Source organism: Ambystoma mexicanum, chromosome 2q (assembly GCF_040938575.1).
Source record: "Ambystoma mexicanum isolate Mex_15411 chromosome 2q, UKY_AmexF1_1, whole genome shotgun sequence".
Lineage (NCBI taxonomy): Eukaryota > Metazoa > Chordata > Amphibia > Caudata > Ambystomatidae > Ambystoma > Ambystoma mexicanum.
In genome coordinates this window covers 322,230,228-322,253,018 of record NC_090924.1, presented here as the reverse complement: position 1 = coordinate 322,253,018, position 22,791 = coordinate 322,230,228, and the positions used below count along the sequence as shown (strand labels likewise).

At 44.3% G+C, this 22,791-nt stretch overlaps 4 non-coding genes across 4 annotated transcripts; all 4 read left to right on the top strand.

Annotated features, from left to right (window-relative positions):
- Positions 1–3,563: 3,563 nt before the first annotated feature.
- LOC138570510 (U6 spliceosomal RNA) lies at positions 3,564–3,670 on the top strand. Its single transcript, XR_011303552.1, has one exon. It is a non-coding gene; the product is annotated as a U6 spliceosomal RNA (small nuclear RNA).
- A 5,418-nt stretch (positions 3,671–9,088) lies between these two features.
- On the top strand, positions 9,089–9,195 carry LOC138570509 (U6 spliceosomal RNA). Its single transcript, XR_011303551.1, has one exon. It is a non-coding gene; the product is annotated as a U6 spliceosomal RNA (small nuclear RNA).
- Positions 9,196–14,618: 5,423 nt separating this feature from the next.
- Positions 14,619–14,725, top strand: LOC138570508 (U6 spliceosomal RNA). The gene has a single exon (XR_011303550.1). It is a non-coding gene; the product is annotated as a U6 spliceosomal RNA (small nuclear RNA).
- Positions 14,726–20,107: 5,382 nt separating this feature from the next.
- LOC138570507 (U6 spliceosomal RNA) lies at positions 20,108–20,214 on the top strand. The gene has a single exon (XR_011303548.1). It is a non-coding gene; the product is annotated as a U6 spliceosomal RNA (small nuclear RNA).
- The last annotated feature ends 2,577 nt before the right edge of the window (positions 20,215–22,791 follow it).

Here is a 22,791-nt window from a genome sequence, read left to right as displayed (position 1 = left end):
TCCCACCAATACAAGCTGTAAAAGATTTTCAGGGCTTAGCCAAGCAAACTAGACGTGGGTCGAAGGTTGAGCAATCCTTAAATCAGCAGCAAAGTTAACATTGAAATTAGCCTCAGAATCTCTTAAAGGATGGTCCAACATCTGATGCTTGCAGCGCGCGATGGGGCAGCCTGGGTGCTGACACCTTAAACCATCTCCTGTTGTTGCCTTGTCCTTGATCCAGCCATGGGCCCACATACACTCAGAGGTACAGAGTGTTTCTCATGTCTATGCGTCTGCTGTGATGCTCTCACGCGTGCCTCACCCAGCCATCGTGATGGGGAGGGGGTGTCAATTTGCAAGCACCCTGGAGCATGAATCTTTTTATCTTTAAATATAATTGGCATTAAACCAAACCATTTAGGACCAGATCAGTACAGCAGCAAAGAATGCTGGTGTATTGCTGTTTGCCTCTTAATTTCATACCATCCAACATCTAAATTGTGTTTGGTCAAACGTTTGCCATATCAAATGTCCTTATGTCAAAGGGCAGAAAGTCCAGAGGTCCTAATCAATGGTTTGGTTGGCTCTCCCTTTGCGCTTGCCTTAAGGCGTCAGCACCAGAGGCTGCCCGATTGCGCCCTGCAAGCAATCAATGTTGGCCCATCCTTTAAGAGATTCTGAGGCTGATTTCAATGTTATTTTTGCTGCTGATTTAAGGATTGCTCAACCTTTGACCCACGTCTAGTTTCCTTGGCTATGCACTTGACATCTTTTACAGCTTGTATTGGTGGGAGATGATGTGAGTTTATCGGGAGCAACGGGATATGAGGCATGTGGGCCATAAAAAACAGGTCTAGGATTTTTTTTATTATAAGAAAGCCTCTTTAAGTAGGGAACTTTGGAAAACCCTGCTGAGATCAAAAGGATTACACAAAAGGTAAGGGGGTCAGTGGGTCAAGGGATGGCACATCTGACGGTGAGTCAGTTTATTGTAAGTCCAAATTCTACCTGTTTCAACATTTTTCCAGGTGTTTGTTTAATTTCTTAACAGATCCATTCCTATGTGCCTCAGCAACACATGTACTAATATTGGAATGATAATGGGAAAATGGAATTGGTTCCTGCTCTAAAGGATGACACGCACATTTTTAAAGCATTCACTATTGTTGGCACATGACAGGACAGAAACTTTCTTAATTTGCAAGTCTTTATTTTTCAATACATTTTTTTAATGAAGATTGAAATTGTATGTTCATGCATATTACACGACACCACAATACATTTTGCGCCAAATTCAACACTAATGCCTCTGAAGCCTTTTACTTGTGAGTCCTATTGACTGAATAAACAGCCCCGTCCCCTTCAATTTCTTGACTTGTACTTTTAGAAGTGGCACGCTTCTTTTGTTTTTTTATCCCATTCTACCAAACTCAGTATTATCTCTTTCCCCCTTGTTGTGCACTCCAGCGTAAACTGCTTCAAGGTGCTATTTGCAAACATCGCTCTGAACTACAGCTTTACTTGCTTCTAGGCCTTAATCTTTAATTGGAGCTGAGCACATTATTCCGGATTTGGCTGCTTTTAGTTGGTTGATTTCTTTTTTGATTTCTGTAACTTTCAAACAGTTTCATTGTGAAATACCATTGTCACAATGTGCTGCAGTGCATGAAAACTTAAAATGAATGGAAGGGAGACGAGGAAGAGTGAGAGGGAGAGGGAGCGGGGCAGGGGAAAAAGAGAGAGGGCAGGAGGGAAGGCAGGAGGGAGGGAGGGAGGTAGAGAGAGATAAAGAGAGAGAAAACAAAGAAAATATGCTATTTGGGGACTATGTGTTTGCATGGAAAAGATTTTAGGCTTTAAATCAAGTGGAAAGTGTCTCTGTGGCTGGTATCTCAGTCTGTTGATGCTTTGTTGAGTTGCTTGGAGCATGCAAGGAAGGAGACCTGAAGCACTCCCAACCAGGTTGCATGTCGCCAAGTTACTGATATCCCACAGACCTCCTCCCTGTGCCACAAAGTTCTGGGCACTGAGCTCTGCAGTTGTTCCCCACAAGTCGCAAAGCGCCCCAGATTTACTTTCTCAGAGTGGCTAGTTACTGATACCCCACCTCGACCACTGTATTTTCCCTAGAAACTAGCTACTGTGGAGTAAGCAGGGCTAAGAGAGAGGGAGAGGGGATGTGCCTATGCAAATCACCTGCCAGGATCCTGGCTGGTAGGTCATTCCATCTCACCAGCTGACACCTGGGCTGCGGCAGGTAATTTGGAGAACAGACATATACGGACAGGCCACAAAGCAAATGCTGGGCTGTTGATTTAGGATCCCTTTAGCCATGTCTCCCTAAGTTACCGAGCTCCAGAAAAATTCCACCCTTAGCTCTCATAGAGAGGTCCTTGGCCGATCGTGGCCGATCAGGGCAGTGAAGGGTCGGGGGTGACTGTACACTGCCTCACCTTTTCACTGCTTTCTACAGCGGTAATGCTTTTGCAGAAGTGGCCTGTACAAGTGATTCTGTTCTGCGGGAAAGTGACATTTATCCACTGACATTAACCAAACTACTTGCGCTGCTCAACTCACATACATGCAGAGAAATGATTTTATGTTTTTTGGGGAAGGTCTAGAGGGTCCTGCTGATGATTTATTAAGCTGTCTGCTACTCTTTCTTTTACATAGAGTCTTCGCAGCCCAGGAATGTTTAAGGCATACGGTATGTCCCTCGCTTACAATGAAAACAGAGGTACATAGGAATGGGTCTGTTAAGAGATTAAACAAAAAGCCTGGGAAATGTCGAAACTGGTAGTATTTGGACTTACAATAAACGGACTCACAGTCAAATGTGCTATCCGTTGACCCACTGACCCCCTTACCTTTTGTGTAATACTTTTGCTCTCAGTAGGGTTGTCCAAACTTCCCTTCTTAAAGCGGCTTTCTTATAAAAAATCCTAGAACTGCTTTTTGTGGCACACATGCCTCATATCCCGTTGCTCTTGATAAACCCACATCATCTCCCACCAGTACAAGCTGTAAAAGATTTCCAGGGCTTATCCAAGCAAACTAGATTTGGGTCGAAGGTTGACCAATCCTAAAATCAGCAGCAAAGTTAACATTGAAATCAGCCTCAGAATCTCTTAAAGGATGGTCCAACATCTGTTGCTCACAGGGATCAATTGGACAGCCTCTGGAACTGGCGCCATAAGCCACCCCCTGTTCTGCCTTGTCCTTGATACAGGCCATGGGCCCACATACACTCAGAGGTACAGAGTTGTTCTCATGTCTATGGGTCTATTGTGATGCTCTCAGGCTTGCATCACCCAGCCATTGTGATGGGGAGGGGGTTGGTGTCATTTTGCAAGCACCCTGGAGCATGAATCTTTAAATATAATTGCCATTAAACCAAACCCTTTAGGACCAGATCAATACAGCAGCAAAGAATGCTTATTCGCTGTTGTTTGTCTCTTCATTTCATACCACCCGATATCTAAATGGTGTTTTGACTTTCTGCCCTCTGACATAAGGACATTTGGTATGGCAAACCTTTGACTGGAGGTCCTAATCAATGGTTTGATTGACTCTCCCTTTGCGCTTGCTTCAGCAACACATGTACTAATATTGGAATGATAATGGGAAAATTAAATTGGCCCCTGCTCTAAAGGATGGCACGCACATTCGTAAAGCATTCACTATTTTTGGCACATGACAGGACAGAAACTTTCTTAATTTGCAAGGCTTTATTTTTTTAATACATCTTTTTTAATGAAGATTGAAATTGTATGTTCATACATATTACACGACAACACAATACATTTTGAGCCAAATTCAACACTAATGCCTCAGGAGCCTTTTACTTGTGAGTCCTATTGACTGAATGAACAGCCCCGTCGCCTTCAATTTCTTGGCTTGCACTTTTAGAAGTGGCACGCGTCTTTTGATTTTTTTTATCCCATTTTACCAAACTCAGTATTATCACTTTCCCCCTTGTTGTGCACTCCAGCGTAAACTGCTTTAAGGTGCTATTTGCAAACATCGGTCTGAACTACAGCTTTACTTGCTTCTAGGCCTTAATCTTTAATTGGAGCGGAGCGTTGTACTCTGGATTTGGCTGCTTTTAGTTTGTTGATTTCTTTTTTGATTTCTGTAACTTTCAAACAGTTTCATTGTGAAATACCATTGTCACAATGTGCTGCAGTGCATGAAAACTTAAAATGAATGGTAGGGAGAGGAAGTGGAAGAGTGAGAGGGAGAGGGAGGTGTGTGGGGGGAGAAAGAGTGAGGGCGGGAAGGAGGGAGAGTAGGAGGGAGGGGGAGTGAGAGAGACTGAGAGAGAGAAAACAAAGAAAATATGATATTTGGGGGCTATGTGTTTGCATGGAAAAGATTTTAGGCTTTAAATCAAGTGGAAAGGGGCTCATTGGCTGGTATCTCAGCCTGTTGATGCTTTGTTGAGTTGCTTGGAACATGCAAGGAAGGAGACCTGAAGCACTCCCGACCAGGTTGCATGTCTCTACGTTACTGAAATCCCACAGACCTCCTCCCTGTGCCACAACGTTCTGGGCACTGAGCTCTGCAGTTGTTCCCCACAGGTCGCCAAGCGCCCCAGATTTACTTTCTCAGATTGGCTAGTTACTGCTACCCTACCTCGGCCACTATATTTTCCCCAGATACTTGCTATTGTGGAGTAAGCAGGGCTAAGACAGAGGGAGAGGGGGTGTGCCTATGCAAATCATCTGCCAGGATCATCCCTGGGACGTCATTCCATCTCACCAGCTGACACCTGGGCAGCAGCAGGTAATTTGGAGAACAGAAATATTCGGACAGGCCACAAAGCAAAGGCTGGGCCGTTGATTGAGGATCCCTTTAGCCATGTCTCCCTAAGTTACCGAGGTCCAGAAAAACTCCAACCTCAGCTCTCATAGAGAGGTCCTTGGCCGATCGTGGCCGATCAGGGCCGTGAAGGGTCAGGGGTGACTGCACACTGCCTCACCTTTTCACTGCTTTCTACAGCGGTAATGCTTTTGCAGAAGCGGCCTGTACAAGTGATTTTGTTCTGCGCTGTGGGAAAGTGACATTTATCCACTGACATTGACCAAACTACTTGCGCTGTTCAACGCACATACATGCAGAGAAATAATGTTATGTTTTTTGGGGAAGGTCTAGAGTGTCCTGCTGATTATTTATTAAGCTGTACTCTACTCTTGCTTTTACATAGAGTCTTCCCTGCCAGGAATGTTTAAGGCATACTGTATGTCCCTCCCTTACAATGAAAACTCTGTTGAAAACACAGAGGTACATAGGAATGGATCTGTTAAGAAATGAAACAAAAAGCCTGGAAAAATGTCGAAACGGGTAGGATTTGGACTTACAATTAACTGACTCACAGTCAGATGTGCTATCCCTTGATCCACTGACTCCCTTTCCTTTGTGTAATCCTTTTGCTCTCACTAGGGTTTTCCAAAGTGGCTTTCATATAAAAGATCCTAGACCTGCATTTTGTGGCGCACATGCCTCATATCCCATTGCTCTTGATAAACTCACATCATCTCCCACCAATACAAGCTGTAAAAGATTTTCAGGGCTTAGCCAAGCAAACTAGACGTGGGTCGAAGGTTGAGCAATCCTTAAATCAGCAGCAAAGTTAACATTGAAATTAGCCTCAGAATCTCTTAAAGGATGGTCCAACATCTGACGTTGGCAGCGCGCGATGGGGCAGCCTGGGTGCTGACACCTTAAACCATCTCCTGTTGTTGCCTTGTCCTTGATCCAGCCATGGGCCCACATACACTCAGAGGTACAGAGTGTTCCTCATGTCTATGCGTCTGCTGTGATGCTCTCACGCGTGCCTCACCCAGCCATCGTGATGGGGAGGGGGTGTCAATTTGCAAGCACCCTGGAGCATGAATCTTTTTATCTTTAAATATAATTGGCATTAAACCAAACCATTTAGGACCAGATCAGTACAGCAGCAAAGAATGCTGGTGTATTGCTGTTTGCCTCTTAATTTCATACCATCCAACATCTAAATTGTGTTTGGTCAAACGTTTGCCATATCAAATGTCCTTATGTCAAAGGGCAGAAAGTCCAGAGGTCCTAATCAATGGTTTGGTTGGCTCTCCCTTTGCGCTTGCCTTAAGGCGTCAGCACCAGAGGCTGCCCGATTGCGCCCTGCAAGCAATCAATGTTGGCCCATCCTTTAAGAGATTCTGAGGCTGATTTCAATGTTATTTTTGCTGCTGATTTAAGGATTGCTCAACCTTTGACCCACGTCTAGTTTCCTTGGCTATGCACTTGACATCTTTTACAGCTTGTATTGGTGGGAGATGATGTGAGTTTATCGGGAGCAACGGGATATGAGGCATGTGGGCCATAAAAAACAGGTCTAGGATTTTTTTTATTATAAGAAAGCCTCTTTAAGTAGGGAACTTTGGAAAACCCTGCTGAGATCAAAAGGATTACACAAAAGGTAAGGGGGTCAGTGGGTCGAGGGATGGCACATCTGACGGTGAGTCAGTTTATTGTAAGTCCAAATTCTACCTGTTTCAACATTTTTCCAGGTGTTTGTTTAATTTCTTAACAGATCCATTCCTATGTGCCTCAGCAACACATGTACTAATATTGGAATGATAATGGGAAAATGGAATTGGTTCCTGCTCTAAAGGAGGACACGCACATTTTTAAAGCATTCACTATTGTTGGCACATGACAGGACAGAAACTTTCTTAATTTGCAAGTCTTTATTTTTTAATACATCTTTTTTAATGAAGATTGAAATTGTATGTTCATGCATATTACACGACAACACAATACATTTTGCGCCAAATTCAACACTAATGCCTCTGAAGCCTTTTACTTGTGAGTCCTATTGACTGAATAAACAGCCCCGTCCCCTTCAATTTCTTGACTTGTACTTTTAGAAGTGGCACGCTTCTTTTGTTTTTTTATCCCATTCTACCAAACTCAGTATTATCTCTTTCCCCCTTGTTGTGCACTCCAGCGTAAACTGCTTCAAGGTGCTATTTGCAAACATCGCTCTGAACTACAGCTTTACTTGCTTCTAGGCCTTAATCTTTAATTGGAGCTGAGCACATTATTCCGGATTTGGCTGCTTTTAGTTGGTTGATTTCTTTTTTGATTTCTGTAACTTTCAAACAGTTTCATTGTGAAATACCATTGTCACAATGTGCTGCAGTGCATGAAAACTTAACATGAATGGAAGGGAGAAGAGGAAGAGTGAGAGGGAGAGGGAGCGGGGCAGGGGAAAAAGAGAGAGGGCAGGAGGGAAGGCAGGAGGGAGGGAGGGAGGCAGAGAGAGATAAAGAGAGAGAAAACAAAGAAAATATGGTATTTGGGGACTATGTGTTTGCATGGAAAAGATTTTAGGCTTTAAATCAAGTGGAAAGTGGCTCTGTGGCTGGTATCTCAGTCTGTTGATGCTTTGTTGAGTTGCTTGGAGCATGCAAGGAAGGAGACCTGAAGCACTCCCAACCAGGTTGCATGTCGCCAAGTTACTGATATCCCACAGACCTCCTCCCTGTGCCACAAAGTTCTGGGCACTGAGCTCTGCAGTTGTTCCCCACAAGTCGCAAAGCGCCCCAGATTTACTTTCTCAGAGTGGCTAGTTACTGATACCCCACCTCGACCACTGTATTTTCCCTAGAAACTTGCTACTGTGGAGTAAGCAGGGCTAAGAGAGAGGGAGAGGGGGTGTGCCTATGCAAATCATCTGCCAGGATCATCCCTGGGACGTCATTCCATCTCACCAGCTGACACCTGGGCAGCAGCAGGTAATTTGGAGAACAGACATATACGGACAGGCCACAAAGCAAATGCTGGGCTGTTGATTGAGGATCCCTTTAGCCATGTCTCCCTAAGTTACCGAGCTCCAGAAAAATTCCACCCTTAGCTCTCATAGAGAGGTCCTTGGCCGATCGTGGCCGATCAGGGCAGTGAAGGGTCAGGGGTGACTATACACTGCCTCACCTTTTCACTGCTTTCTACACTGGTAATGCTTTTGCAGAAGTGGCCTGTACAAGTGATTCTGTTCTGCGCTGTGGGAAATTGACATTTATCCACTGACATTAACCAAACTACTTGCGCTGCTCAACTCACATACATGCAGAGAAATCATTTTATGTTTTTTGGGGAAGGTCTAGAGGGTCCTGCTGATGATTTATTAAGCTGTCTGCTACTCTTTCTTTTACATAGAGTCTTCGCAGCCCAGGAATGTTTAAGGCATACGGTATGTCCCTCGCTTACAATGAAAACAGAGGTACATAGGAATGGGTCTGTTAAGAGATTAAACCAAAAGCCTGGGAAATGTCGAAACTGGTAGTATTTGGACTTACAATAAACGGACTCACAGTCAAATGTGCTATCCGTTGACCCACTGACCCCCTTACCTTTTGTGTAATACTTTTGCTCTCAGTAGGGTTGTCCAAACTTCCCTTCTTAAAGCGGCTTTCTTATAAAAAATCCTAGAACTGCTTTTGTGGCACACATGCCTCATATCCCGTTGCTCTTGATAAACTCACATCATCTCCCACCAGTACAAGCTGTAAAAGATTTCCAGGGCTTATCCAAGCAAACTAGATTTGGGTCGAAGGTTGACCAATCCTAAAATCAGCAGCAAAGTTAACATTGAAATCAGCCTCAGAATCTCTTAAAGGATGGTCCAACATCTGTTGCTTACAGGGATCAATTGGACAGCCTCTGGAACTGGCGCCATAAGCCACCTCCTGTTCTGCCTTGTCCTTGATACAGGCCATGGGCCCACATACACTCAGAGGTACAGAGTTGTTCTCATGTCTATGGGTCTATTGTGATGCTCTCAGGCTTGCATCACCCAGCCATTGTGATGGGGAGGGGGTTGGTGTCATTTTGCAAGCACCCTGGAGCATGAATCTTTAAATATAATTGGCATTAAACCAAACCCTTTAGGACCAGATCAATACAGCAGCAAAGAATGCTTATTCACTGTTGTTTGCCTCTTCATTTCATACCACCCGATATCTAAATGGTGTTTTGACTTTCTGCCCTCTGACATAAGGACATTTGGTATGGCAAACCTTTCACTGGAGGTCCTAATCAATGGTTTGATTGACTCTCCCTTTGCGCTTGCTTCAGCAACACATGTACTAATATTGGAATGATAATGGGAAAATTAAATTGGCCCCTGCTCTAAAGGATGGCACGCACATTCGTAAAGCATTCACTATTTTTGGCACATGACAGGACAGAAACTTTCTTAATTTGCAAGGCTTTATTTTTTTAATACATCTTTTTTAATGAAGATTGAAATTGTATGTTCATACATATTACACGACAACACAATACATTTTGAGCCAAATTCAACACTAATGCCTCAGGAGCCTTTTACTTGTGAGTCCTATTGACTGAATGAACAGCCCCGTCGCCTTCAATTTCTTGGCTTGCACTTTTAGAAGTGGCACGCGTTTTTTGATTTTTTTTATCCCATTTTACCAAACTCAGTATTATCACTTTCCCCCTTGTTGTGCACTCCAGCGTAAACTGCTTTAAAGTGCTATTTGCAAACATCGCTCTGAACTACAGCTTTACTTGCTTCTAGGCCTTAATCTTTAATTGGAGCGGAGCGTTGTACTCTGGATTTGGCTGCTTTTAGTTTGTTGATTTCTTTTTTGATTTCTGTAACTTTCAAACAGTTTCATTGTGAAATACCATTGTCACAATGTGCTGCAGTGCATGAAAACTTAAAATGAATGGTAGGGAGAGGAAGAGGAAGAGTGAGAGGGAGAGGGAGGTGTGTGGGGGGGAGAAAGAGTGAGGGCGGGAAGGAGGGAGAGTAGGAGGGAGGGGGAGTGAGAGAGACTGAGAGAGAGAAAACAAAGAAAATATGATATTTGGGGGCTATGTGTTTGCATGGAAAAGATTTTAGGCTTTAAATCAAGTGGAAAGGGGCTCATTGGCTGGTATCTCAGCCTGTTGATGCTTTGTTGAGTTGCTTGGAACATGCAAGGAAGGAGACCTGAAGCACTCCCGACCAGGTTGCATGTCTCTACGTTACTGAAATCCCACAGGCCTCCTCCCTGTGCCACAACGTTCTGGGCACTGAGCTCTGCAGTTGTTCCCCACAGGTCGCCAAGCGCCCCAGATTTACTTTCTCAGATTGGCTAGTTACTGCTACCCTACCTCGGCCACTATATTTTCCCCAGATACTTGCTATTGTGGAGTAAGCAGGGCTAAGACAGAGGGAGAGGGGGTGTGCCTATGCAAATCATCTGCCAGGATCATCCCTGGGACGTCATTCCATCTCACCAGCTGACACCTGGGCAGCAGCAGGTAATTTGGAGAACATAAATATTCGGACAGGCCACAAAGCAAAGGCTGGGCCGTTGATTGAGGATCCCTTTAGCCATGTCTCCCTAAGTTACCGAGGTCCAGAAAAACTCCAACCTCAGCTCTCATAGAGAGGTCCTTGGCCGATCGTGGCCGATCAGGGCCGTGAAGGGTCAGGGGTGACTGCACACTGCCTCACCTTTTCACTGCTTTCTACAGCGGTAATGCTTTTGCAGAAGCGGCCTGTACAAGTGATTTTGTTCTGCGCTGTGGGAAAGTGACATTTATCCACTGACATTGACCAAACTACTTGCGCTGTTCAACGCACATACATGCAGAGAAATAATGTTATGTTTTTTGGGGAAGGTCTAGAGTGTCCTGCTGATTATTTATTAAGCTGTACTCTACTCTTGCTTTTACATAGAGTCTTCCCTGCCAGGAATGTTTAAGGCATACTGTATGTCCCTCCCTTACAATGAAAACTCTGTTGAAAACACAGAGGTACATAGGAATGGATCTGTTAAGAAATGAAACAAAAAGCCTGGAAAAATGTCGAAACGGGTAGGATTTGGACTTACAATTAACTGACTCACAGTCAGATGTGCTATCCCTTGATCCACTGACTCCCTTTCCTTTGTGTAATCCTTTTGCTCTCACTAGGGTTTTCCAAAGTGGCTTTCATATAAAAGATCCTAGACCTGCATTTTGTGGCGCACATGCCTCATATCCCATTGCTCTTGATAAACTCACATCATCTCCCACCAATACAAGCTGTAAAAGATTTTCAGGGCTTAGCCAAGCAAACTAGACGTGGGTCGAAGGTTGAGCAATCCTTAAATCAGCAGCAAAGTTAACATTGAAATTAGCCTCAGAATCTCTTAAAGGATGGTCCAACATCTGATGCTTGCAGCGCGCGATGGGGCAGCCTGGGTGCTGACACCTTAAACCATCTCCTGTTGTTGCCTTGTCCTTGATCCAGCCATGGGCCCACATACACTCAGAGGTACAGAGTGTTTCTCATGTCTATGCGTCTGCTGTGATGCTCTCACGCGTGCCTCACCCAGCCATCGTGATGGGGAGGGGGTGTCAATTTGCAAGCACCCTGGAGCATGAATCTTTTTATCTTTAAATATAATTGGCATTAAACCAAACCATTTAGGACCAGATCAGTACAGCAGCAAAGAATGCTGGTGTATTGCTGTTTGCCTCTTAATTTCATACCATCCAACATCTAAATTGTGTTTGGTCAAACGTTTGCCATATCAAATGTCCTTATGTCAAAGGGCAGAAAGTCCAGAGGTCCTAATCAATGGTTTGGTTGGCTCTCCCTTTGCGCTTGCCTTAAGGCGTCAGCACCAGAGGCTGCCCGATTGCGCCCTGCAAGCAATCAATGTTGGCCCATCCTTTAAGAGATTCTGAGGCTGATTTCAATGTTATTTTTGCTGCTGATTTAAGGATTGCTCAACCTTTGACCCACGTCTAGTTTCCTTGGCTATGCACTTGACATCTTTTACAGCTTGTATTGGTGGGAGATGATGTGAGTTTATCGGGAGCAACGGGATATGAGGCATGTGGGCCATAAAAAACAGGTCTAGGATTTTTTTTATTATAAGAAAGCCTCTTTAAGTAGGGAACTTTGGAAAACCCTGCTGAGATCAAAAGGATTACACAAAAGGTAAGGGGGTCAGTGGGTCGAGGGATGGCACATCTGACGGTGAGTCAGTTTATTGTAAGTCCAAAGTCTACCTGTTTCAACATTTTTCCAGGTGTTTGTTTAATTTCTTAACAGATCCATTCCTATGTGCCTCAGCAACACATGTACTAATATTGGAATGATAATGGGAAAATGGAATTGGTTCCTGCTCTAAAGGATGACACGCACATTTTTAAAGCATTCACTATTGTTGGCACATGACAGGACAGAAACTTTCTTAATTTGCAAGTCTTTATTTTTTAATACATCTTTTTTAATGAAGATTGAAATTGTATGTTCATGCATATTACACGACAACACAATACATTTTGCGCCAAATTCAACACTAATGCCTCTGAAGCCTTTTACTTGTGAGTCCTATTGACTGAATAAACAGCCCCGTCCCCTTCAATTTCTTGACTTGTACTTTTAGAAGTGGCACGCTTCTTTTGTTTTTTTATCCCATTCTACCAAACTCAGTATTATCTCTTTCCCCCTTGTTGTGCACTCCAGCGTAAACTGCTTCAAGGTGCTATTTGCAAACATCGCTCTGAACTACAGCTTTACTTGCTTCTAGGCCTTAATCTTTAATTGGAGCTGAGCACATTATTCCGGATTTGGCTGCTTTTAGTTGGTTGATTTCTTTTTTGATTTCTGTAACTTTCAAACAGTTTCATTGTGAAATACCATTGTCACAATGTGCTGCAGTGCATGAAAACTTAACATGAATGGAAGGGAGAAGAGGAAGAGTGAGAGGGAGAGGGAGCGGGGCAGGGGAAAAAGAGAGAGGGCAGGAGGGAAGGCAGGAGGGAGGGAGGGAGGGAGGCAGAGAGAGATAAAGAGAGAGAAAACAAAGAAAATATGGTATTTGGGGACTATGTGTTTGCATGGAAAAGATTTTAGGCTTTAAATCAAGTGGAAAGTGGCTCTGTGGCTGGTATCTCAGTCTGTTGATGCTTTGTTGAGTTGCTTGGAGCATGCAAGGAAGGAGACCTGAAGCACTCCCAACCAGGTTGCATGTCGCCAAGTTACTGATATCCCACAGACCTCCTCCCTGTGCCACAAAGTTCTGGGCACTGAGCTCTGCAGTTGTTCCCAACAAGTCGCAAAGCGCCCCAGATTTACTTTCTCAGAGTGGCTAGTTACTGATACCCCACCTCGACCACTGTATTTTCCCTAGAAACTTGCTACTGTGGAGTAAGCAGGGCTAAGAGAGAGGGAGAGGGGGTGTGCCTATGCAAATCATCTGCCAGGATCATCCCTGGGACGTCATTCCATCTCACCAGCTGACACCTGGGCAGCAGCAGGTAATTTGGAGAACAGACATATACGGACAGGCCACAAAGCAAATGCTGGGCTGTTGATTGAGGATCCCTTTAGCCACGTCTCCCTAAGTTACCGAGCTCCAGAAAAATTCCACCCTTAGCTCTCATAGAGAGGTCCTTGGCCGATCGTGGCCGATCAGGGCAGTGAAGGGTCGGGGGTGACTGTACACTGCCTCACCTTTTCACTGCTTTCTACACTGGTAATGTTTTTGCAGAAGTGGCCTGTACAAGTGATTCTGTTCTGCGCTGTGGGAAAGTGACATTTATCCACTGACATTAACCAAACTACTTGCGCTGCTCAACTCGCATACATGCAGAGAAATCATTTTATGTTTTTTGGGGAAGGTATAGAGGGTCCTGCTGATGATTTATTAAGATGTCTGCTACTCTTTCTTTTACATAGAGTCTTCGCAGCCCAGGAATGTTTAAGGCATACGGTATGTCCCTCGCTTACAATGAAAACAGAGGTACATAGGAATGGGTCTGTTAAGAGATTAAACCAAAAGCCTGGGAAATGTCGAAACTGGTAGTATTTGGACTTACAATAAACGGACTCACAGTCAAATGTGCTATCCGTTGACCCACTGACCCCCTTACCTTTTGTGTAATACTTTTGCTCTCAGTAGGGTTGTCCAAACTTCCCTTCTTAAAGCGGCTTTCTTATAAAAAATCCTAGAACTGCTTTTGTGGCACACATGCCTCATATCCCGTTGCTCTTGATAAACTCACATCATCTCCCACCAGTACAAGCTGTAAAAGATTTCCAGGGCTTATCCAAGCAAACTAGATTTGGGTCGAAGGTTGACCAATCCTAAAATCAGCAGCAAAGTTAACATTGAAATCAGCCTCAGAATCTCTTAAAGGATGGTCCAACATCTGTTGCTTACAGGGATCAATTGGACAGCCTCTGGAACTGGCGCCATAAGCCATCTCCTGTTCTGCCTTGTCCTTGATACAGGCCATGGGCCCACATACACTCAGAGGTACAGAGTTGTTCTCATGTCTATGGGTCTATTGTGATGCTCTCAGGCTTGCATCACCCAGCCATTGTGATGGGGAGGGGGTTGGTGTCATTTTGCAAGCACCCTGGAGCATGAATCTTTAAATATAATTGGCATTAAACCAAACCCTTTAGGACCAGATCAATACAGCAGCAAAGAATGCTTATTCACTGTTGTTTGCCTCTTCATTTCATACCACCCGATATCTAAATGGTGTTTTGACTTTCTGCCCTCTGACATAAGGACATTTGGTATGGCAAACCTTTCACTGGAGGTCCTAATCAATGGTTTGATTGACTCTCCCTTTGCGCTTGCTTCAGCAACACATGTACTAATATTGGAATGATAATGGGAAAATTAAATTGGCCCCTGCTCTAAAGGATGGCACGCACATTCGTAAAGCATTCACTATTTTTGGCACATGACAGGACAGAAACTTTCTTAATTTGCAAGGCTTTATTTTTTTAATACATCTTTTTTAATGAAGATTGAAATTGTATGTTCATACATATTACACGACAACACAATACATTTTGAGCCAAATTCAACACTAATGCCTCAGGAGCCTTTTACTTGTGAGTCCTATTGACTGAATGAACAGCCCCGTCGCCTTCAATTTCTTGGCTTGCACATTTAGAAGTGGCACGCGTCTTTTGATTTTTTTTATCCCATTTTACCAAACTCAGTATTATCACTTTCCCCCTTGTTGTGCACTCCAGCGTAAACTGCTTTAAGGTGCTATTTGCAAACATCGCTCTGAACTACAGCTTTACTTGCTTCTAGGCCTTAATCTTTAATTGGAGCGGAGCGTTGTACTCTGGATTTGGCTGCTTTTAGTTTGTTGATTTCTTTTTTGATTTCTGTAACTTTCAAACAGTTTCATTGTGAAATACCATTGTCACAATGTGCTGCAGTGCATGAAAACTTAAAATGAATGGTAGGGAGAGGAAGAGGAAGAGTGAGAGGGAGAGGGAGGTGTGTGGGGGGGAGAAAGAGTGAGGGCGGGAAGGAGGGAGAGTAGGAGGGAGGGGGAGTGAGAGAGACTGAGAGAGAGAAAACAAAGAAAATATGATATTTGGGGGCTATGTGTTTGCATGGAAAAGATTTTAGGCTTTAAATCAAGTGGAAAGGGGCTCATTGGCTGGTATCTCAGCCTGTTGATGCTTTGTTGAGTTGCTTGGAACATGCAAGGAAGGAGACCTGAAGCACTCCCGACCAGGTTGCATGTCTCTACGTTACTGAAATCCCACAGACCTCCTCCCTGTGCCACAACGTTCTGGGCACTGAGCTCTGCAGTTGTTCCCCACGGGTCGCCAAGCGCCCCAGATTTACTTTCTCAGATTGGCTAGTTACTGCTACCCTACCTCGGCCACTATATTTTCCCCAGATACTTGCTATTGTGGAGTAAGCAGGGCTAAGACAGAGGGAGAGGGGGTGTGCCTATGCAAATCATCTGTCAGGATCATCCCTGGGACGTCATTCCATCTCACCAGCTGACACCTGGGCAGCAGCAGGTAATTTGGAGAACAGAAATATTCGGACAGGCCACAAAGCAAAGGCTGGGCCGTTGATTGAGGATCCCTTTAGCCATGTCTCCCTAAGTTACCGAGGTCCAGAAAAACTCCAACCTCAGCTCTCATAGAGAGGTCCTTGGCCGATCGTGGCCGATCAGGGGTGACTGCACACTGCCTCACCTTTTCACTGCTTTCTACAGCGGTAATGCTTTTGCAGAAGCGGCCTGTACAAGTGATTTTGTTCTGCGCTGTGGGAAAGTGACATTTATCCACTGACATTGACCAAACTACTTGCGCTGTTCAACGCACATACATGCAGAGAAATAATGTTATGTTTTTTGGGGAAGGTCTAGAGTGTCCTGCTGATTATTTATTAAGCTGTACTCTACTCTTGCTTTTACATAGAGTCTTCCCTGCCAGGAATGTTTAAGGCATACTGTATGTCCCTCCCTTACAATGAAAACTCTGTTGAAAACACAGAGGTACATAGGAATGGATCTGTTAAGAAATGAAACAAAAAGCCTGGAAAAATGTCGAAACGGGTAGGATTTGGACTTACAATTAACTGACTCACAGTCAGATGTGCTATCCCTTGATCCACTGACTCCCTTTCCTTTGTGTAATCCTTTTGCTCTCACTAGGGTTTTCCAAAGTGGCTTTCATATAAAAGATCCTAGACCTGCATTTTGTGGCGCACATGCCTCATATCCCATTGCTCTTGATAAACTCACATCATCTCCCACCAATACAAGCTGTAAAAGATTTTCAGGGCTTAGCCAAGCAAACTAGACGTGGGTCGAAGGTTGAGCAATCCTTAAATCAGCAGCAAAGTTAACATTGAAATTAGCCTCAGAATCTCTTAAAGGATGGTCCAACATCTGATGCTTGCAGCGCGCGATGGGGCAGCCTGGGTGCTGACACCTTAAACCATCTCCTGTTGTTGCCTTGTCCTTGATCCAGCCATGGGCCCACATACACTCAGAGGTACAGAGTGTTTCTCATGTCTATGCGTCTGCTGTGATGCTCTCACGCGTGCCTCACCCAGCCATCGTGATGGGGAGGGGGTGTCAATTTGCAAGCACCCTGGAGCATGAATCTTTTTATCTTTAAATATAATTGGCATTAAACCAAACCATTTAGGACCAGATCAGTACAGCAGCAAAGAATGCTGGTGTATTGCTGTTTGCCTCTTAATTTCATACCATCCAACATCTAAATTGTGTTTGGTCAAACGTTTGCCATATCAAATGTCCTTATGTCAAAGGGCAGAAAGTCCAGAGGTCCTAATCAATGGTTTGGTTGGCTCTCCCTTTGCGCTTGCCTTAAGGCGTCAGCACCAGAGGCTGCCCGATTGCGCCCTGCAAGCAATCAATGTTGGCCCATCCTTTAAGAGATTCTGAGGCTGATTTCAATGTTATTTTTGCTGCTGATTTAAGGATTGCTCAACCTTTGACCCACGTCTAGTTTCCTTGGCTATGCACTTGACATCTTTTACAGCTTGTATTGGTGGGAGATGATGTGAGTTTATCGGGAGCAACGGGATATGAGGCATGTGGGCCATAAAAAACAGGTCTAGGATTTTTATTATTATAAGAAAGCCTCTTTAAGTAGGGAACTTTGGAAAACCCTGCTGAGATCAAAAGGATTACACAAAAGGTAAGGGGGTCAGTGGGTCGAGGGATGGCACATCTGACGGTGAGTCAGTTTATTGTAAGTCCAAATTCTACCTGTTTCAACATTTTTCCAGGTGTTTGTTTAATTTCTTAACAGATCCATTCCTATGTGCCTCGGCAACACATGTACTAATATTGGAATGATAATGGGAAAATGGAATTGGTTCCTGCTCTAAAGGATGACACGCACATTTTTAAAGCATTCACTATTGTTGGCACATGACAGGACAGAAACTTTCTTAATTTGCAAGTCTTTATTTTTTAATACATCTTTTTTAATGAAGATTGAAATTGTATGTTCATGCATATTACACGACAACACAATACATTTTGCGCCAAATTCAACACTAATGCCTCTGAAGCCTTTTACTTGTGAGTCCTATTGACTGAATAAACAGCCCCGTCCCCTTCAATTTCTTGACTTGTACTTTTAGAAGTGGCACGCTTCTTTTGTTTTTTTATCCCATTCTACCAAACTCAGTATTATCTCTTTCCCCCTTGTTGTGCACTCCAGCGTAAACTGCTTCAAGGTGCTATTTGCAAACATCGCTCTGAACTACAGCTTTACTTGCTTCTAGGCCTTAATCTTTAATTGGAGCTGAGCACATTATTCCGGATTTGGCTGCTTTTAGTTGGTTGATTTCTTTTTTGACTTCTGTAACTTTCAAACAGTTTCATTGTGAAATACCATTGTCACAATGTGCTGCAGTGCATGAAAACTTAAAATGAATGGAAGGGAGAAGAGGAAGAGTGAGAGGGAGAGGGAGCGGGGCAGGGGAAAAAGAGAGAGGGCAGGAGGGAGGGAGGGAGGTAGAGAGAGATAAAGAGAGAGAAAACAAAGAAAATATGGTATTTGGGGACTATGTGTTTGCATGGAAAAGATTTTAGGCTTTAAATCAAGTGGAAAGTGTCTCTGTGGCTGGTATCTCAGTCTGTTGATGCTTTGTTGAGTTGCTTGGAGCATGCAAGGAAGGAGACCTGAAGCACTCCCAACCAGGTTGCATGTCGCCAAGTTACTGATATCCCACAGACCTCCTCCCTGTGCCACAAAGTTCTGGGCACTGAGCTCTGCAGTTGTTCCCCACAAGTCGCAAAGCGCCCCAGATTTACTTTCTCAGAGTGGCTAGTTACTGATACCCCACCTCGACCACTGTATTTTCCCTAGAAACTTGCTACTGTGGAGTAAGCAGGGCTAAGAGAGAGGGAGAGGGGATGTGCCTATGCAAATCACCTGCCAGGATCCTGGCTGGTAGGTCATTCCATCTCACCAGCTGACGCCTGGGCTGCGGCAGGTAATTTGGAGAACAGACATATACGGGCAGGCCACAAAGCAAATGCTGGGCTGTTGATTTAGGATCCCTTTAGCCATGTCTCCCTAAGTTACCGAGCTCCAGAAAAATTCCACCCTTAGCTCTCATAGAGAGGTCCTTGGCCGATCAGGGCAGTGAAGGGTCGGGGGTGACTGTACACTGCATCACCTTTTCACTGCTTTCTACAGCGGTAATGCTTTTGCAGAAGTGGCCTGTACAAGTGATTCTGTTCTGCGCTGTGGGAAAGTGACATTTATCCACTGACATTAACCAAACTACTTGCGCTGCTCAACTCACATACATGCAGAGAAATCATTTTATGTTTTTTGGGGAAGGTCTAGAGGGTCCTGCTGATGATTTATTAAGCTGTCTGCTACTCTTTCTTTTACATAGAGTCTTCGCAGCCCAGGAATGTTTAAGGCATACGGTATGTCCCTCGCTTACAATGAAAACAGAGGTACATAGGAATGGGTCTGTTAAGAGATTAAACAAAAAGCCTGGGAAATGTCGAAACTGGTAGTATTTGGACTTACAATAAACGGACTCACAGTCAAATGTGCTATCCGTTGACCCACTGACCCCCTTACCTTTTGTGTAATACTTTTGCTCTCAGCAGGGTTGTCCAAACTTCCCTTCTTAAAGCGGCTTTCTTATAAAAAATCCTAGAACTGCTTTTTGTGGCACACATGCCTCATATCCCGTTGCTCTTGATAAACCCACATCATCTCCCACCAGTACAAGCTGTAAAAGATTTCCAGGGCTTATCCAAGCAAACTAGATTTGGGTCGAAGGTTGACCAATCCTAAAATCAGCAGCAAAGTTAACATTGAAATCAGCCTCAGAATCTCTTAAAGGATGGTCCAACATCTGTTGCTCACAGGGATCAATTGGACAGCCTCTGGAACTGGCGCCATAAGCCACCTCCTGTTCTGCCTTGTCCTTGATACAGGCCATGGGCCCACATACACTCAGAGGTACAGAGTTGTTCTCATGTCTATGGGTCTATTGTGATGCTCTCAGGCTTGCATCACCCAGCCATTGTGATGGGGAGGGGGTTGGTGTCATTTTGCAAGCACCCTGGAGCATGAATCTTTAAATATAATTGGCATTAAACCAAACCCTTTAGGACCAGATCAATACAGCAGCAAAGAATGCTTATTCGCTGTTGTTTGCCTCTTCATTTCATACCACCCGATATCTAAATGGTGTTTTGACTTTCTGCCCTCTGACATAAGGACATTTGGTATGGCAAACCTTTGACTGGAGGTCCTAATCAATGGTTTGATTGACTCTCCCTTTGCGCTTGCTTCAGCAACACATGTACTAATATTGGAATGATAATGGGAAAATTAAATTGGCCCCTGCTCTAAAGGATGGCACGCACATTCGTAAAGCATTCACTATTTTTGGCACATGACAGGACAGAAACTTTCTTAATTTGCAAGGCTTTATTTTTTTAATACATCTTTTTTTAATGAAGATTGAAATTGTATGTTCATACATATTACACGACAACACAATACATTTTGAGCCAAATTCAACACTAATGCCTCAGGAGCCTTTTACTTGTGAGTCCTATTGACTGAATGAACAGCCCCGTCGCCTTCAATTTCTTGGCTTGCACTTTTAGAAGTGGCACGCGTCTTTTGATTTTTTTTATCCCATTTTACCAAACTCAGTATTATCACTTTCCCCCTTGTTGTGCACTCCAGCGTAAACTGCTTTAAGGTGCTATTTGCAAACATCGGTCTGAACTACAGCTTTACTTGCTTCTAGGCCTTAATCTTTAATTGGAGCGGAGCGTTGTACTCTGGATTTGGCTGCTTTTAGTTTGTTGATTTCTTTTTTGATTTCTGTAACTTTCAAACAGTTTCATTGTGAAATACCATTGTCACAATGTGCTGCAGTGCATGAAAACTTAAAATGAATGGTAGGGAGAGGAAGAGGAAGAGTGAGAGGGAGAGGGAGGTGTGTGGGGGGGAGAAAGAGTGAGGGCGGGAAGGAGGGAGAGTAGGAGGGAGGGGGAGTGAGAGAGACTGAGAGAGAGAAAACAAAGAAAATATGATATTTGGGGGCTATGTGTTTGCATGGAAAAGATTTTAGGCTTTAAATCAAGTGGAAAGGGGCTCATTGGCTGGTATCTCAGCCTGTTGATGCTTTGTTGAGTTGCTTGGAACATGCAAGGAAGGAGACCTGAAGCACTCCCGACCAGGTTGCATGTCTCTACGTTACTGAAATCCCACAGACCTCCTCCCTGTGCCACAACGTTCTGGGCACTGAGCTCTGCAGTTGTTCCCCACGGGTCGCCAAGCGCCCCAGATTTACTTTCTCAGATTGGCTAGTTACTGCTACCCTACCTCGGCCACTATATTTTCCCCAGATACTTGCTATTGTGGAGTAAGCAGGGCTAAGACAGAGGGAGAGGGGGTGTGCCTATGCAAATCATCTGTCAGGATCATCCCTGGGACGTCATTCCATCTCACCAGCTGACACCTGGGCAGCAGCAGGTAATTTGGAGAACAGAAATATTCGGACAGGCCACAAAGCAAAGGCTGGGCCGTTGATTGAGGATCCCTTTAGCCATGTCTCCCTAAGTTACCGAGGTCCAGAAAAACTCCAACCTCAGCTCTCATAGAGAGGTCCTTGGCCGATCGTGGCCGATCAGGGCCGTGAAGGGTCAGGGGTGACTGCACACTGCCTCACCTTTTCACTGCTTTCTACAGCGGTAATGCTTTTGCAGAAGCGGCCTGTACAAGTGATTTTGTTCTGCGCTGTGGGAAAGTGACATTTATCCACTGACATTAACCAAACTACTTGCGCTGTTCAACGCACATACATGCAGAGAAATAATGTTATGTTTTTTGGGGAAGGTCTAGAGTGTCCTGCTGATTATTTATTAAGCTGTACTCTACTCTTGCTTTTACATAGAGTCTTCCCTGCCAGGACTGTTTAAGGCATACTGTATGTCCCTCCCTTACAATGAAAACTCTGTTGAAAACACAGAGGTACATAGGAATGGATCTGTTAAGAAATGAAACAAAAAGCCTGGAAAAATGTCGAAACGGGTAGGATTTGGACTTACAATTAACTGACTCACAGTCAGATGTGCTATCCCTTGATCCACTGACTCCCTTTCCTTTGTGTAATCCTTTTGCTCTCACTAGGGTTTTCCAAAGTGGCTTTCATATAAAAGATCCTAGACCTGCATTTTGTGGCGCACATGCCTCATATCCCATTGCTCTTGATAAACTCACATCATCTCCCACCAATACAAGCTGTAAAAGATTTTCAGGGCTTAGCCAAGCAAACTAGACGTGGGTCGAAGGTTGAGCAATCCTTAAATCAGCAGCAAAGTTAACATTGAAATTAGCCTCAGAATCTCTTAAAGGATGGTCCAACATCTGATGCTTGCAGCGCACGATGGGGCAGCCTGGGTGCTGACACCTTAAACCATCTCCTGTTGTTGCCTTGTCCTTGATCCAGCCATGGGCCCACATACACTCAGAGGTACAGAGTGTTTCTCATGTCTATGCGTCTGCTGTGATGCTCTCACGCGTGCCTCACCCAGCCATCGTGATGGGGAGGGGGTGTCAATTTGCAAGCACCCTGGAGCATGAATCTTTTTATCTTTAAATATAATTGGCATTAAACCAAACCATTTAGGACCAGATCAGTACAGCAGCAAAGAATGCTGGTGTATTGCTGTTTGCCTCTTAATTTCATACCATCCAACATCTAAATTGTGTTTGGTCAAACGTTTGCCATATCAAATGTCCTTATGTCAAAGGGCAGAAAGTCCAGAGGTCCTAATCAATGGTTTGGTTGGCTCTCCCTTTGCGCTTGCCTTAAGGCGTCAGCACCAGAGGCTGCCCGATTGCGCCCTGCAAGCAATCAATGTTGGCCCATCCTTTAAGAGATTCTGAGGCTGATTTCAATGTTATTTTTGCTGCTGATTTAAGGATTGCTCAACCTTTGACCCACGTCT